General features: G+C 42.9%; 1 protein-coding gene across 36 annotated transcripts in view; it reads left to right on the top strand.

The window, feature by feature from the left end:
• Nucleotides 1-16,412, top strand: part of TANC1 (tetratricopeptide repeat, ankyrin repeat and coiled-coil containing 1) — a 257,115-nt gene that overhangs the window by 56,450 nt on the left and 184,253 nt on the right. The gene's annotated exons all lie outside the window — the stretch shown is intronic.

The raw sequence follows: 16,412 nt of genomic DNA, 5'->3' as shown, positions 1-16,412 counted from the left end.
TACTCCTTAGAACCCTTCCAGCCTCACTGCCCAGTTCCAAAGCCACTTCTACATTTTCAGCTGTTATAGCAGTGACCTCATTCTTGGTACCTATTTTCTGTCTTAGTCCATTTTCTGTTGCTATAACTGAATGCCACAGACTGGGTAATTTATAAAAAAGAAAAAATTATTTCTCACAGTTCTGGAGGCTGTGAAGTCCAGAAGCATGATGTTGGCATCTGCTTGGCTTCAAATGAGGGACTTCTTCCTGCCTCATAACATAGCAGAAGGTATCACATAGTGAGAGGGCAAGAGTATGCATGTCAGCTCAAGTCTCTCCTCTTCTTCTCAAGCCCCCAGTTCTATCAGGGGAACCCCATCCCAGTGACCTCATCTCATCCTTATTTCCTCCCAAAGGCCCCACCTCCACTCCACATAGGAATTTGAGGATTAAGCTGCCAACATATAAAAGGTGGGGGACACATTCAAACCATAGCATATGCTAATTTTTTTTTTTTTTTTTTTTATACAGAGTCTCTTTTTGCCCAGGCTGGAGTGTAATGGCATGATCTCACCTCACTGCAACCTCTGCCTCCCGGGTTCCAGTGATTCTCCTGCCTCAGCCTCCCAAGTAGCTGGGATTATAGGCATGTGCCACCACACCTGCCTAATTTTTGTATTTTTAGTAGAGATGGGGTTTCATCATGTTGGCCAGGCTGGTCTTGAACTCCTGACCTCATGTGATTTGCCTGCCTTGGTCTCCCAAAGTGCTAGGATTACAGGTGTGAGCCACCACGCCCAGCCTGATGTTTACTGTTTATACTTCTCTTGAGTGTAGACAAAATGAAACAGTAGAAAGGACAAGAACTTTGAAGCCAATGTAATCTAAATCCTTGAGTTTATATACTCATATTTTAAAAATCTTTTGGATAGAAAACAAAACACATGAGATCTACCTCCTGACAAAATTTTAAGTGTACAGTATTGTTAACTTATAAGCATAATGTTATGCAGCAGACTTCTAGAATGATTTTATCCTCTGTGACTGAAACTTTATATTCTTTAAACAACTCTCCATTTTCCTCTCTCCCCAAGTTCCTGGCATTCACCGTTCTGCTCTACTTCTATGAGTTTGACTATTTATTTATTTTTGATTATTATTATTATTGAGACAGGGTCTCTCACTCTTGCCCAGTCTAGAGAGTACAGTGGCTTGATTGTAGCTCACCGTAACTTAAACTCCTCTGCTCAAGTGATCCTCCCAAGCAGCTGAGACTAAAGGCATGTGCTACTACACACAGCTAATTTATAAATTTTTTTGTAGAGATGGAGAGCTTGCTGTGTTGCCCAGGCTGGTCTTGAACTCATGTCCTCAAGTGATCCTCCCAAGTCAGCCTTCCAAAATGCTGGGATTACAGGTGTGAGTCACAGCACCTGGCTGAGTTTGACTACTTTATATGCCTCATAAGAGTGGAATCGTGCTATTTGTCCTCTGTGACTGTTTTATTTCTCTTGCATAATGTCTTCAAGGTTCATTCATGTTGTAGCATGTATCAGGATTTCCTTTTCATGGCTGAATAATCCATTGTGTGTGTATGTATATATATATCACATTTTGTTTATACATTCATCAGTGAGTGAATATTTAGGATGCTTCTACACTTTGGTTTTGTGAATAATGCTGCAGTGAACGTGGGGAGTGCAAATAGCTTTTTGGGATCCTGACTTCAATTCTTTTGGATAAATACCCAGAAATGAGATTGTTTGATCATATGCCTCAGTTTTTTTATGAAGGTTTGTAACATGGAATATGCGCATTGTTCCATGTAATTCATGGCGTACAGAGTGGGTTGTTTCCTGTCTCGGCATCCTCTCTTGAAATCAGGTATCCATATAGTTTGAGTATTTTAACTGTGCTTTATCATAAGTACTTAGTACTTCTTGCTTAACTAATGTCATATTATTATTTTTTAGAGTCAGAGTCTTGCTCTGTCAATCAGGCTGGAGTACAGTGGCACAATCATAGTTCACTGTAACCTTCGACTCCTGGGCTCAAGCAGTCCTCCCACATTAGCCTTCTGAGTAGCTGAGACTATAGGTGCATGCCACCACACCCAGCTAATTTAAAGAATTTTGTATAGAGATAAGGTGTTACTGTGTTGCCCAGGCTAGTTTTGAACTCCCAGTCTCAGGTGATCCTGCTGCCTCAGCCTCCCAAGTAGCTAGGTCTGCAGTTATGTGCCACCATGCCTGTGTGGTTTTTTTTTTTTTTTTTTTTGAGACGGAATTTCGCTCTTGTTACCCAGGCTGGAGTGCAATGGCGCGATCTCGGCTCACCGCAACCTCCGCCTCCTGGGTTCAGGCAATTCTCCTGCCTCAGCCTCCTGAGTAGCTGGGATTACAGGCACGTGCCACCATGCCCAGCTATTTTTTTTTTGTATTTTTAGTAGAGACCGGGTTTCACCATGTTGACCAGGATGGTCTCGATCTCTTGACCTCATGATCCACCCGCCTCGGCCTTCCAAAGTGCTGGGATTACAGGCGTGAGCCACCGCGCTTGGCCGCCTGTGTTTTCCAGGCTGGTCTTGAACTCTTGGCCTCAAGCAGTTCTCTTGCTTTGACCTCCCAAAGTGCTGGGATTATAGGTGTGAGTCACTGTACCAGGCCTCTACTCTTTTTGATCATGTCTTCAATAACATTAAGAATTATTTTGGAGAGAAGTCCATTTCCCTGCAAAAACCCTTTTATTCCCTGGTCATTCACAACAGCTGTGTCACTGAGGAAGTGTTGACACTGCTTTTGGTTTTTAAGTGACTGTGTGTTATTCCTTCCCAGGGGTGAAAAAAACATTGCAAGGTTGGAATTTTCTGGATTGTTAACAAAGGAAAGATATGAAGCCAAGGGGGGAACATCTTTCTACAGAATAGTAGTAGAAAGCAAAAAATGCTAGAATTTTGTAGAACTTAAGAGGTATTACAAAAATAACCTGACCAGAAAACGAAGGTTGCTGTTTTTTATGTTACTCTAAAGTGTAAGACAGTTTAACCACCTAGGATTTTTACATTGTCTGGATCTTTAAAGAATATTGATAAAAATGCAGATAACATGTTTAGCTTTGTTTTAGAAGATGACTTGATTTCCTAGGACAGAAGTTATCTCATAGTTGTAATTTCAGTAACCATGAGTGTTAGCTTTGAAGTGGTTGATAAGAAGCTCTCTGATTCTCCTCTACTCAGAAGAGACACAGTTGCAGGCATTTCTCTGATTTTCCTCAGTTTTCACCTTAGAACTAGTAAAGGAGGGATTCAGTGGCTTCACCATCCCTAAAGCCAACATTGGGATGTTGAATTCTCCAGATAGAGAGAGATCCTGTTTTCTCAGTTTGTTGTTGAGGTTTTGTTTTTTGACATTTTTTGACAGCTAAGATCCAGATCTCATGACTTGTGTTCTGGCCAGAGGACCCTCAGCTTTTTGTGATGAGTCATTTCCTCATGAGTCCTGAGGTACTGGGCCTGGAACCCCCAGCTCAAAGTTGAGGGCAGCAGATCCAGCCTCTGCAGCTGGGAGGGAGTGCATGTGTCAGGAGGAAAGGGCTGAGGTCTTCAGGGCTGGTGGTTCAGGGTATATGAGTAGCCTGACACTGGCATCCATGTTCCCTGACCTGCTCTGGCCATTTGGATGCAGAATGACCTCCAGTCTCCTGGAAGATTGCCAAGAGCAAGGCAGCACCTCAGCCCCTGAGGAGTTAGAAGCAAGTTATCCAGAGAGAATCTAAGGTTCCTTATCAGAATTGACGTAGAGGGTGGGTTAGTCCTATGGAATGCAGGAACAAGAAGCGAAGTTATTAGATACAAGGTCAGGGCCTGCCGTTAAGCAGCAAGAGCAACTTAGCCAGAGCTATTTAAATCTTTATCTTAGAAATTCCCGCTGGGTTGACACAGCAAGGGGAGTGTGGGGGCGAGGGTTAAGAGGCTTCAGCTGTGGGGAAAGAAGAGCTGTGGACATTAAAAACAATAGGCCAGGCCTAAATGTCCTGATAGCCTAGACCTAATAGAGAGGTTTTTAGTGTCCTGGTAGCTCATTTTTAGCCTGCTTGCAAGTGAACAGATCTTAGGGATATATTCAGTGATGAGCTTGAAAACTGAGGATTACTTATGTGAATCTGGAAGTGGATGTAGTTTTAAATTTAATTTAGACAAAACAAATTCCTCAATTTTTCTGAAGTGTAAATTATAACCCTTTATTACAGAGCTGTCAGTTAAATTCAGGAAATAATTTACATTCATGAAAAGTAAATTGGTGCTTTTGGGTGCTATAACTTATCAAGAAATAAATATATAAATCAGTAAGCTCAGCTTTGGAAAAAAGAAATAAATTTGAAATCACCCAGTAATCCATTCTGAGTAGATGAATGATTAAAGATATTTGAGGTTAGGTTGCTTTAGATCAAGGGAGAACTCACCCTAGCCTTTGTGGTTCACATAAGCACACATAACAGTGCAGAATCTATTCCTTGGCTCTGTTTGTCATACAGATTAAATTCCAAAATCAGCTGAAGCTTGGCTCATTGCTCACAGAATCCTAACACTTAAACCAATTTTATCATCTTTAAGAAAGTTGGAAACTTAATACCTTTAGAGAGTATAGAAATGCTTAGGCTGTTTAAAAACACTCTCATTCAAATGCCTTGTTTCCTAAGGTCATATGGCCCTAGGTGTCTGGGCAGATTGAACTGGCAGAGATTCAGCAGGCTTCATTGGTGACTTAGGAGGAGGTAGGGGTATGTCATCAATACAAAGACATAGTCCATCTGCTCAAAGAAGTTTATCGTCTGATGAGGAGCTTTACTCAAAGATACCATAAGAAAAGGTAGATGAGAATAAGGAATGGGAGAGTACTCAGAGCATTCCAGATCAGAATGGCCGTGCTTTTGAGAAAGGCCATCCTGGTTCCTGTTGGTGTTAGAGACCACACGGAGATAGCATATTGCAGTTGGATACAGTCCCCTTCCTATTTTTGAGGACATTTGGTTCTTGTGGACTGAGGTTAGCCATGTGGACATCTCTCCTGGATATAGTGGCAGAGACACACTGTGAGCAAAGTAACCTTTTCTTGGTGCTCAAGGTCATCTTTCAAGAATTGTTCTGCTTTAAAATACCTTGTTTTGATGTCCTTGGGCACATTTGGGGATTGAAAGGCTATTAAAACTGTAACAGCCTGTAATCTACTGTTTTGAATTTTATAAATTCTCTCCTGTCAGTCACAGCTTCTCAGGGCTGTCATTGTGCCCATATCACACTGGCCCTCCATTCTTTTACCTTACAGTGGCTGAGAAAATCATATATTCCCTCCTGTTAGAACTGAATCTAAAAGACAGTGGGAGGGCTCTGAGGGAGAGCCATGGAAGAGGTGTTGGGGGTTGGTGTGGGGATTGGGAAGTTTCCTTTTGCATTGTGCAGGAACTGAGCCCCAGATTTCGGCAGCTTTGAAGGCTTATTTTCATCTTGGTTCCTGGTACTTTCTGGATAAGTTGAGGTTGCAGCATATGACTTCTGTCTTTGATAGGCCTCCCCGCCTTTTTTTTTCTACTCTTGCCTGAATCAATTATGTCACAGGAAGGAAAGAATGAAAGTTTTCTCAGGGAAAATGAGAAGAAGCTGAATGGAGGAAGACCCAGGACTGAGCGAGGCCTTGGCCTGTCAGCCACTGTTCTTACAGTCTAAATGTACTGAGCCCTGAAAAAGGTTCAGTGGGATGTCATGGACCCTGTCATCAAGAAGCCTAGCTGTAGTTGGGAAAGAGAACGAACAGACCTGAAACTCTCAATTACAAGTCGTGCTTTTGCATCTTGTGTGAGTTCAGAGAAGAGTGATTTAAGTCAGGGGCTTGGAGCCACGAGGGTGGGATCCAAGTAGGATTCAAGTAAGTAGACATGGATGAGTTTGTGAATCACCAGTTAGGAAGTGGCAGAGGTTAGGGACAGATGTATCAGCACAGCTGAGGAACTCATTTCAATGGAGGAATTCTAAGTTTGTGAACTTAGACTGGTTCACAGATTGTTGAGTTGTGTGGTTGATGCAGATGCAGTCTTTTGGGCTCCAGGTGTGATTGCCCATGGGCTGCGGGGGAGGGGAGGTGCCCAGGAGCAGCCCAGGTTGCTCTAGTACTGATGGGACACACTTTGGGAAACATTGGTAAAGGGTAGGTAAGGCAAAGCAGATGAATTTCCTTCCCATGAGAAACAGAAATTGGGGAAAAGGCATCTAAACTCAACAGTCTGGTGATTGTCTCTGTTACAGAAGAGCAGGTAGCAAGCAGGTAGCCCTAAGAATGAAGGGACGTGGGAGTGACAGCAGGATTAGCACCTCAGCTGGAGCCGGTGTTCCTGCAGTCTTCACCCCAGGTTCTTTCTTATCCAGTCTCTGTCACATCTGAAAACATAACGATGCTCATGAAATCAAGGTCCCATTCAACCTGCATGTGCAACAGCTAGTTTTATACCAAAGAAAGCTCTGTTCTTCAGGCACTGTGGCTATAAGTAGTTATCCTTCAGTGACTTGCACTTTGTCAGACTTGGTGAGCAAGAAAATATGGGCCCTAAGTAAAAAATGAAAATGAATAAACTGTTAGGACCATTTGAATAACAGGTGAAATCATAGTGGCAAATACAGTGGTTCAGTAAATTCCTCACATCTGAAAACCATCATATCACTTCTCATATAGTTAACACTTAATGGAAATATTCTTTACAGGTGAGCTTTGAATTGCTTCTTCTTGCCCCTGCCTCCACCTGCCAAAGCATCCCGACTCAATGGAAGGTGCCATGCAGGACTCACTTAGGGAATGGCCCAGTCTATTCTTCCTCCTGCCTTCTTCCTTGCCACAACTTGCACCCACCCCAGTGATCATCACTTGCAAATAATTGTTTACTCCAGCTTTCTGTAGCTCTCTCCCCCTTTTTTTGAGGCATAAATATTTCCCACCTGACCCCATCAGGAGGACAAAAGAAACAGCTGGGAGTGCAGTGACTCTCAATCCTGGTTACACATTAGAATCAGCTGGTCAGGTCTGAAAAAGCACCAGTGTTTGGGCCCTATTCCCAGAGATCCTGTTTCACTACTTCCAGGCCTCAGAATTTTTAAAGCTACCTAGGAGCTTCTCATGGGCCGTGGGATGGAAAACTGCCTCAGAGAGGTTGATAGGTCTAACAGTACTAGCAGGACACCTGTCTCATGGAAATGGAAGCTGAAAGATCTGGGATGGAAATTGGTATGTTTAATGCCTTTTGCTACTCAAACCCCAAATGTAGGACAGATCCACACGAAGTTCTCCTCCCGTCTTCCTCTGTTATGTAAGCCTGCTTTCTATTAAGCAGCAGCATTCAAAATGAAAGAAAAGCTGTTTTTATTTGCTTTAGGATTTCTGTGGTATTGTTTCCACTCTGCTCCGGTTGAGTGTGACTTGAACATCCTCACGAACTCACTCTGGCTGTGCCTGAGTGGCCTTCACCACGTGTTTTAACCTCTCTGGGTCTCACTTTGTAGTCATTGCTGCATAACCCTTTACAAGTGGAGGATTTGGACCATCACATGGAACTGATGGAGATGCACTTTGGTCCATGAACACATACAGTAGCCTTTGTCTTGTGGTCTGAGCAGGCCCAATGCTAGGCTTTTAGAAGGGTTTTGGAAGAATTTTTTTTTTTAAATGAATACTTCTCTTGGATAAACAACTTTGAAGTGTCTGTTCATCCTTGCAAGAAAGTGATGACCAGGAGGTACACCGTAATAATTCTCTATTAAGTTTTTTTTTGTGTGAGTTAGTGGGAAATTAGATCTGAAAATAAAAAGCTATCAGTGGGCAGTTGAAGTCCTCATTCAGCTAGTCTCTTACCTCCTGTGTTTTAGTTCATAAAAATTCCCACAATAAGTGTATTTTGTCATCTTTTGCTTGAGAATATTTTGTGGTGTAATGCTCATTTTTGCAAAACTATCATGGACCCAAATATTGGGTTGTACATTGAAAAAGGCCTTTGAACAGAGGAATGCCAAAACAGGTTAGTAAAGTTCGTGATTTTTTTGGCTAATCTAAAATTGATTCTGAAGAACAGCAACAAAAACTCAAGGCATAGTTTCTTTTCTGAGTCTGGTAGGTGACCTGGCTGTAGTTATAAGTAACCTCTCAGACAACACTCAGAGTTGCTCCTGTCTCATTGACCTTCCTTTTTCCTTTCTGTAATTACTGAAGAAGGCCCTTAAAACCCATGTAGGACCAAATACAGAATCTAAACTCTGTGATCACATCACCACAAAAACAGGCTGGAGGGACAGTCTTCCTCCTCTCAGGAAGCTGCCTCCCATGGGACCTCTGTGACTCTGTAATTTATAGTGGTGCCTTTGTAGTTTTAAACTCAGAAAGGACTTTTCACCCGCTGCCCTTGCAGAAGTAGTTTTATATATGGGTGGGGAAGAGGCCAGGGAGAAGGTGCATGTGTACATGACCTATTAGATTTAATTTTAAGGGTGAACACGCGTCTGTGGGTCCTCTGGACAGAGGGTCTGAGAGTGGGCATGCTGTGGGCTGTGATGGGTATTCTTTTATACTTATCTGTCGGTTGTGGTTAGGACAGATGAGAAGCCTGCCTTTTCTGCTGAGGTGTGCTTTATGAAAAGAGGCTTGGCTGAAGGACACGCAGCAGCTGGGAGATGATTCCCTTCATGGCTGCCAGGGCCCCTCTCCCTTTTATGAGCCTATCCTAGGACACCTCAGGTATTTGAGCTATGACTGTTCACCAGGTGGTGCTGTCCTGCAGTGAATGCTTAGTTACTACGCCAGTGAGGTCAGCAACCCCATATAGGAAAAACCTAGGGTGCTTAGAAGCTCTGAGCATTTGCAAGCTGTCACTGAACATGAATTGAGGCTTTTTTTTGAGGAAACATTAAGCATTTGACATGGGGGTGACCACCTGGTTCATGTAGGGTTCTCCTCTGCACTTGGCTCGAATGAGACAGCTGACCCTGAAGTGGAAAAAGGCTGAACTCATTCTCCGTATTACTCTCTGGTTTCCTTCCAGAGAAAAGCTTCTGTGCTCCATTCTCATCTTTGAAGTCCTGGTGGGGAAGGCAGCAGGTCTTCTAGAGCTCCTCATTAAACAGACTTAAGAGGAGGAAAGGCCTCCACCCAGCCTCGGCATGCACAAACCTATTAGCTTCCCGGTGCCCTGCCAAGGTGGTTTTGTCGGCCCGAGCATGACTGCACATGATCCTGTTCTTTTTGGCAGTGTAGCCCAGCAGGATTGACTTGGGCAGGAGCCTAGTTGGCGGTGTGTTTGAACATGGAGAGCACCATTGAAAAAAACGTTTTCCAGGATAGGTGTAGCAGTAAAAAGGACATTTCCCAGGGAGATAGGGTCTGGGTCAGTCTCAGGAGCTCCTTGTTGGAATCTTTTAATCAGCAAGTGCATATGGAGCATCTGCTTCTGCTTGTGATGAGAGTGAGAGCAGGAGGGTGGTGGGTGACGCTGCCAGGTAAGACCAGCTCTGGAGAGACTGGGAGGAGGGGAGCTCAGGCAGAATGAAGCCAGTGCTGCAACTCAGGGGCCAGCCAGGTGTTCTGAGCTCACAGAAAGGGCTGGCGAGATTCCATGGGGGTGGCGTGGGCATGCAGGTGATATTTGAGCTGTGCCTGGAGGATGACTACTTTCCAGAGTGGGAGAGGGGGTTTCAGGTTGACTGAAGAGAAAGAACAGAGGTCGAGGTTGAGTGGTGTGTTTGGGAATGGTGAATTTTGTAGAAACCTGGGACTCCTGAGAGGTGAGGCAGAAGATATGGGAAGGAGGTGCTCAGGAGGACTTTAGCACTCTCAGGGTTTGAGAGAAGTTCTTGGCACATTATCTTAAATCTTTAAAACATTTCATAGTGGACTGGGCTGTAAACCCATTAGCATCACATAAAGAGAAAACCTGAGATAGTGGCGGTAAACCGGATGCATCTAGTACCTTGTTTAAAGAGCAGGGGCTTTTCAGCCATTGTCCTGCTTCAGCTTGGACAGTGGGCATCTGAAAAAGGAAAGAATTCTCTTGGTTTTGCCCAACCACTGGTCACTCTGCTTTTACTGGGCTTGACAGTATGTATATGTGATGTCTTTTTCTTATTTACTGCTGCTTTGGGATTTTCAGGGAGGTCAGAGTTGGTGTTTATAAACTCTGTGCTGCTTGTCTCATAGGGTAAGAGTGCTGACAAGTTTCCTTTTTCCAATTCTCTTGCCAGCTTTCTGTGGTCAGCTTGTTGGGAGGAGCGCATGGGCACCCCTGAATGAGGGAGATAATCGCTCTCTGTTGCAAGCAAGTGGCATGTGGGGTGAGGAGAGCTGAGTGATACCAGGGACGTGCTTATAGGGAATCCACGCTATGAGAGACCAGGTATTCGAGATGTGTTATTCTCTGAAAATTTTGAGGGCTTTGAAAGTAAATCAGATTTCTTCAAAAAAAACAACAACAACAAAAAAAAAAACTTAAAGAAAATCATTATCTTACCATGTTAAAGCACTCTTATCAATAACTAGCATGCTTTAGCACACTCTTTTGAAGCTTCTCTAATTTTATTGACTTGTGCCCATTTCAGAGTTTTGGGTCTATTTTTTATGGTGTCTAGCACAGTACTTTTCCATTGAAAACATTTAATATATGTTGACGGAACGGCTTAGTATCCTGGTTTACAGTTGGCATAAGTACGATTGTCAGAAGTACCACTGGAAAAAAAAATTCAGATTTTTAATAAAGTCAGACTGGCTGTCTAGTCTGTATCATTTTCTTTCTCCTACCCTTCATTCCCCATGAAACACTTTACAAAGTTTAATAACAAGGCTCCTTATAGCTCCTAGAAGACAGAAAAAAAGGGAGCATTTACAGGCTGCCTTACCTCAAATGCTCTTCATAGATTGGCTTTTTGGGGTCATGTCAGTTAAAGCTGGCATAGGTTCTGCCTCGTGCCTGTTCTACAGACTGTCCTGTTAAATTATTTGAGTTGTCATCCCTCTTCTTCCCCTGGATTTCAAGGAGGATTTTCTAGTTGTGTGGCTTTAGGAATTTGAGGAAACTTGCTAACTGTGTGCTGAGGTTTTCCTATACTGTAGTCTTATGTGTAAGCTGTGAAACAGAAACACCTATTTTAATGCCAGGAACGATGGCTCATGCCTGTAATCCCAGCACTTTGGGAGGTTGAGGTAGGAGGATCACTTGAGGCCAGCCTGGGCAACACAGATTTCATCTCTACCAAACAAAACAAAAAAATGGCTGGGTTATGGTGGCATGCAACTATAGTACCAGCTACTTGGGAGGCTGAGGTGGGAAGATCACTTAAGCCCAGGAGATTGAGGCTGCAGTGAGCTCTGATGGCGCCACTGTACTCCAACTTAGGTGACAGCACAAGACCATGTCTCAAAATTATTTCAAGAGGTTTGGTGAGGCTGGAGGCTCCTAATGTATATGATCTTTGTTCAAGTCATCTTTTTATTTGCATTCTATCTCCAGTGAGTAGCATGTAGTAGGATTCAGATATTCCCTCCTTTAAGAAAGAGAATTGGTTGAGAATGGTGTCTCTAATCCCATCTTAAATGAGCACAGCTTGGAAGACTGTGGCTATTTATGCTCAGCCATGCACAGTGGAGGCAGCTAACAAGAGTCCCCAAGACATCCAGGACCAAATGGCTGACTGGGGGCGTTGAAGAAACTGACCAGGCTTCCTTCTCTGTGGGTGTCGGAAATACTGCTCCTAGGGGTTGGGGGTCAAGGTTAAAGGAGCTTCCAAATTGCTGTGAGTCCTTGAAATGTCTATGAGATGTGCTTGTGTACTCTGCCATCTGTTTTGTGCGACTTGCCAGCAGGATTTCATTTTCTGCACTTACTACTTCTGTCACACCCTGCTATCCATGAGGAATGCAGTGGCCACGTTGCTCCCCAGAATTTTGGGGGATCCTGCCAAAAGATAGAGCATCTCCACAGGGGCTGGGCAGCAGAGTGCATATCACTATTCTTGTGCAGTTTTAAAAATTAGGAATACTGGGACTCACCTGAGGTATGTTGAACTAGAATTTGGGGAAGGAGCAGTCCCTGCTATTTTTATGTTGTTGTTTTAAAACTCCACAAGAGGTGATAGTGTATGTATATCATGAAGTAAGACAGCCACATATGGGCCAGGCACGATGGCTCATGCCTATAATCCTAGCACTTTGGGAGGCTGAGATGGGGGATTGCCTGAGCTCAGGAGTTCGAGACCAGCCTGGGCAACATGACAAAACCCTATCCGTACTAAAAAAAAAAAAAAAAAAAAATTAGCCGGGCATGGTGACACGCCTGTAGTCCCAGCTACTCGGGAGGCTGCGGCATGAGAATCACTTGAACTCAGGAGGCAGAGCTTGCAGTGAGCCAAGATCGCACCACTGCACTCCAGCCTGGGTGACAGAGTGAGACTCTCTGTCTTATAAATAAATAGATAAGATAGCCACATATGATAAAGAGTTTGAAGAATACATAAAGTTAGTTCCCAGAACATCTGAAGAGATTGCCTGCTTAAATTCAGTGATGCGTACAAAGCGTGAGTAGTAGTTTTAGGGGAACATATTTCAGAAGCCTCAGATCTTCAAATTTTTTTTGCTATGTATTAATGATAATTCTATAGTAGTTATTAATATTTGAGATATTAAACTTTTGAAAAATATTTGTATGGGAAGTAAACTTAAAAACCTCTTAGCCCGAGCAGATGTTTAGGGGAAATGTTTTAAGCTCCACTGACCTGTTTAACCAGTTGACACTGCCAGTCCAAACATTCCCTTGTGCCATAATTTATATTGTAAAACCATTTTATAATTTTAACTTAAAATTGCATGGGACAACATTTTCTATAATTCTAACACTACAAAGAACAAGAAAAATGACATGGAAGGGCAATTTACTAAATTCAACCGGAGTTTAGGCTTATTGAGAAATCCAGGTGGAAATCTGCTTAAATGGAATTTTATAAGAGATTTGCATATTGAAACCAAATCTTTCTTCCTGTGGTAACACATTTCTCAAAGTAACATTGAAATAGCAATTTAAGTGTATTGCTCTTTGAGATTTATCAGAAAGGAAATTTATTTAGAAAGTTATGTTTTTTTCCCCCTTCAGTTTTTGTTTGGCAGAGAATTCACTAATTTTTCTCCTTCCCTGGAACCAACTTTAGAAAGTAGATAGGAACTTAACAGCAAAGATCATGTTAAACAGTTTTGTGGTTTTAGATTGAATCTCTTTTGCAAATTCCTTTTCTGTGAAAGAAAACCTTGCAACCTGTTGCTATTTGGCGTTTCATTAATTTGGTGGGTTTGAGGGAGAATGGTAAGTTTCAGTTTTGAAGCTAAAGAATTTTACCGTTTAGGAGGGACTGACCCTACAGATGGCCGATTTCCTGATTTCCTTGGCCTCAATAGAAACTGCCTTTGTCCATGTCCAAAATGGCCTCTGATCATTGAACCCTGTTGTCACTTGTTATCCCTCGATACGACTTTTCTGTAGTATTTGATACTACTCATCAGTCCTCATCAAAGTTTTCTCTTCTGGGTTCCTGTATACCATTCTTTTTTGAGACAGCGTCTGGCTCTGTTACCCATGCTGGAGTGCAGTGGTGCAATCTCAGCTCACTGCAACCTCCACCTCCTGGCCTCAAACGATCCTCCCACCTCAGCCCCTCATATAGCTGGGAGTACAGGCGCAAGCCACCATGCCCAACTAATTTTTTTTTTTTTGTATTTTTTGTAGAGACAGGGTTTCACATGTTACCCAGGCTCGTCTTGAACTCTTGAATTCAAGTGGTCCCCATGCCTTGGCCTGCCCAAAATGCTGGGATTCCAGGCATGAGCCACTGTGCCCAGCCCCTTTGCACCATTTTCGACTGCTTTGTTTTGGCTTCTTTAATTTCTTTTTAGGTCCTGCTGTGTCTGCCCTTATATGTTTCTGCTTCATCCTTGGTGGTTTTCTTTTAGTCTGCTCAGCCTTTCTGGGGGAAACCTCAATAATTCTGTGGCTTCAGCTGCTATCCCTACTTCAACAGACCCCCAAGTCTCTCTGAGTTCATTCTCCTCTCAGACAATCTTTTGGACATTTCTGCTTGGATGACTCATAGGTACTTTTAACTCAGGATATCCAAACTGAACTCATTTCCCCCTAATTATTGCCTGTTTCCTGCTCCCTACTCCAAACCACTCACCCTATGCTTGTCTACTTTTCCCATTTTGGTCATTGGCACTACTTGCAACCATGTCACTCAAGCCAGAAATTTGTGACTCATCCTTCATCCCTCCCTCAGCCCCATTTTTAAATTGCTGATTACATTTTATCATCCTAATTTCCTAAATAAAGCAGGAAAAGGCAAACTTAAGTCATTCCACTGTGAAAGGAAAATATCTTGGGCCCAAAATCAGTAAGCTAAAAGGGAAATTCAAGCTGCAAACTACTTGGGACAAACCTGCCTCTCATTCTATTCAAAGTCATCCCTCTGCTCACTGGATAAATGCTTATCTGTTTGCCTGCTTTGGAAAGGCTAATCAGAAACTCAGAAGAATGCAACCATTTATCTCACACCTACTGTGACCTGGAAGTCCCATCCCCATTTCGAGTTGTCCTGCCTTTCCAGACTGAATCAGTGTTCATTTTACATATATTGATTGAAGTCTCATGTCTCCCTAAAATGTATGAAACCAAGCTGTACTGACCATCTTGGGCACATGTCATTAGGACCTCTTCAGGCTGTTTGAAAGGTGTGCATCTTCAACCTTGGCAAAATAAACTTTCTAAATTAGCTGAGACCTGTCTCAAATTTTGGGGGTTCACACCATTAACATTTAATTATAAATGTATAAAACTTATCACTGGGCCTATATAAACAGGTGTAACAAGACATTAGTGACCATTTATATAATAAACATTTCATGCTAGTTACAGTCCTATAAACTTGTGATATTTTATTTCTGATTTTTCACAGCTATTCTGAGATGTGTCATCTCTGTTACAAGTGAGGAATCTAGGGTCAGCTTAAGTGCAGGTCCAGGGCACAGGGCAAGGAAAGCGTGATATAGTTGGGGTTTAGACCTATGGGCTGGTGTTGGTGGACCTGACCCCAACACCTTTGCCTTTGTTATTATGCCACCTTGTTTTGAGTTGTTTCCATAATGCCACAGTACTGTTGTAGATTTCTGGCAAGTAGATTGACTTTTGGGGGCAGTAACTGGTCTTGTTTGTACTTGAATCTGTTAACATACATTTTTTCTTTTCTTTTTTTTTTGAGACAGAGTCTTGCTCTGTTGCCAGGCTGGAGTGCTGCAATGGCGTGATCTTGGCTCACTGCAACCTCTGCCTCCCAGATTCAAGCGATTCCCCTGCCTCAGCCTCCTGACTAGCTGGGACTATCGGTGCACGCCACCACACCCAGCTAGTTTTTTTGTATTTTAGTAGAGACAGGGTTTCACCATGTTGGCCAAAGTGGTCTCGATCTCTTGGCCTCTTGATCTGCCTTCGTTGGCCTCCCAAAGTGCTGGGATTACAGGCATAAGCTACCACGTCTGGCTTTGAATCTGTTGACATATATTCTTTCTTATAATCAGTGGTAAAGAAATGACCCCAGATGGCTTCATCTAGGTACCAGCCCTGGCTCTTCCGTGAACTGTGTATTAGCTAAGTGGCCTGAGATGAGGACAGTGAGATCATGCTGCTTGCCCTCACAGGGTTCTTATGAGAAGGAAGTGGATTGTTGTACAGGAACGTGCTTATTGATTCAGGGCATTTTTGAAAAGTTGTGTTCAATTGTGGGAATTGATCATTTGCTGGCTCACATGAGCCCTCTTCATTTATAAACAACAGTATGAACATAGAAATTCTTCCGGATTTCTGATGTTGATGCTGGTCATTCTTGCACAGGCAGAAAAGGCAATAAAAGGCCTTGTTAATAAAGATAGTACATATAGACCTAAATTTATTAGTCCTTAGTAAAACTAGTTTAGAACAGGTCAGGATATGATCTACAAAAGTCATACGGAAACTTTTTAGGTATAGGCTGGTGAATGAAAGCAGAGTCTACTGAAGTGGTTTTTTTTTTTGTTTGTTTGTTTTTTTTTGTAGAGATGAGCTCTTGCTATGTTGCCCAGGCTGGTCTTGAACTCTTGGCTTCAAGCTATTCTCCCACCTTGGCCTTCCAAAGTGCTGGGGTTACAGGCATGAGCCACCGTGATTGGCCCTCTTTATTCTGTTAAATTTATCTTGGGGCGTGGATGGACTTGTTTTGTGCTGTACCACAATGAATTGTAAATTGACACGTGGCCATTCTGTATTTTTTTTTCTCTTAGGCCCCTTCATTTGCCCTGTTCTGAAAAGGAAATGCTTCTTTTTCTTCCTAAGACTCCCTTTT

Source organism: Callithrix jacchus, chromosome 6, assembly GCF_049354715.1.
Source record: "Callithrix jacchus isolate 240 chromosome 6, calJac240_pri, whole genome shotgun sequence".
Classification (NCBI taxonomy): Eukaryota; Metazoa; Chordata; class Mammalia; order Primates; family Cebidae; genus Callithrix; species Callithrix jacchus.
The sequence above is the reverse complement of the archived record's forward strand: the minus strand, read 5'-3'. Positions and strand labels throughout refer to the sequence as shown.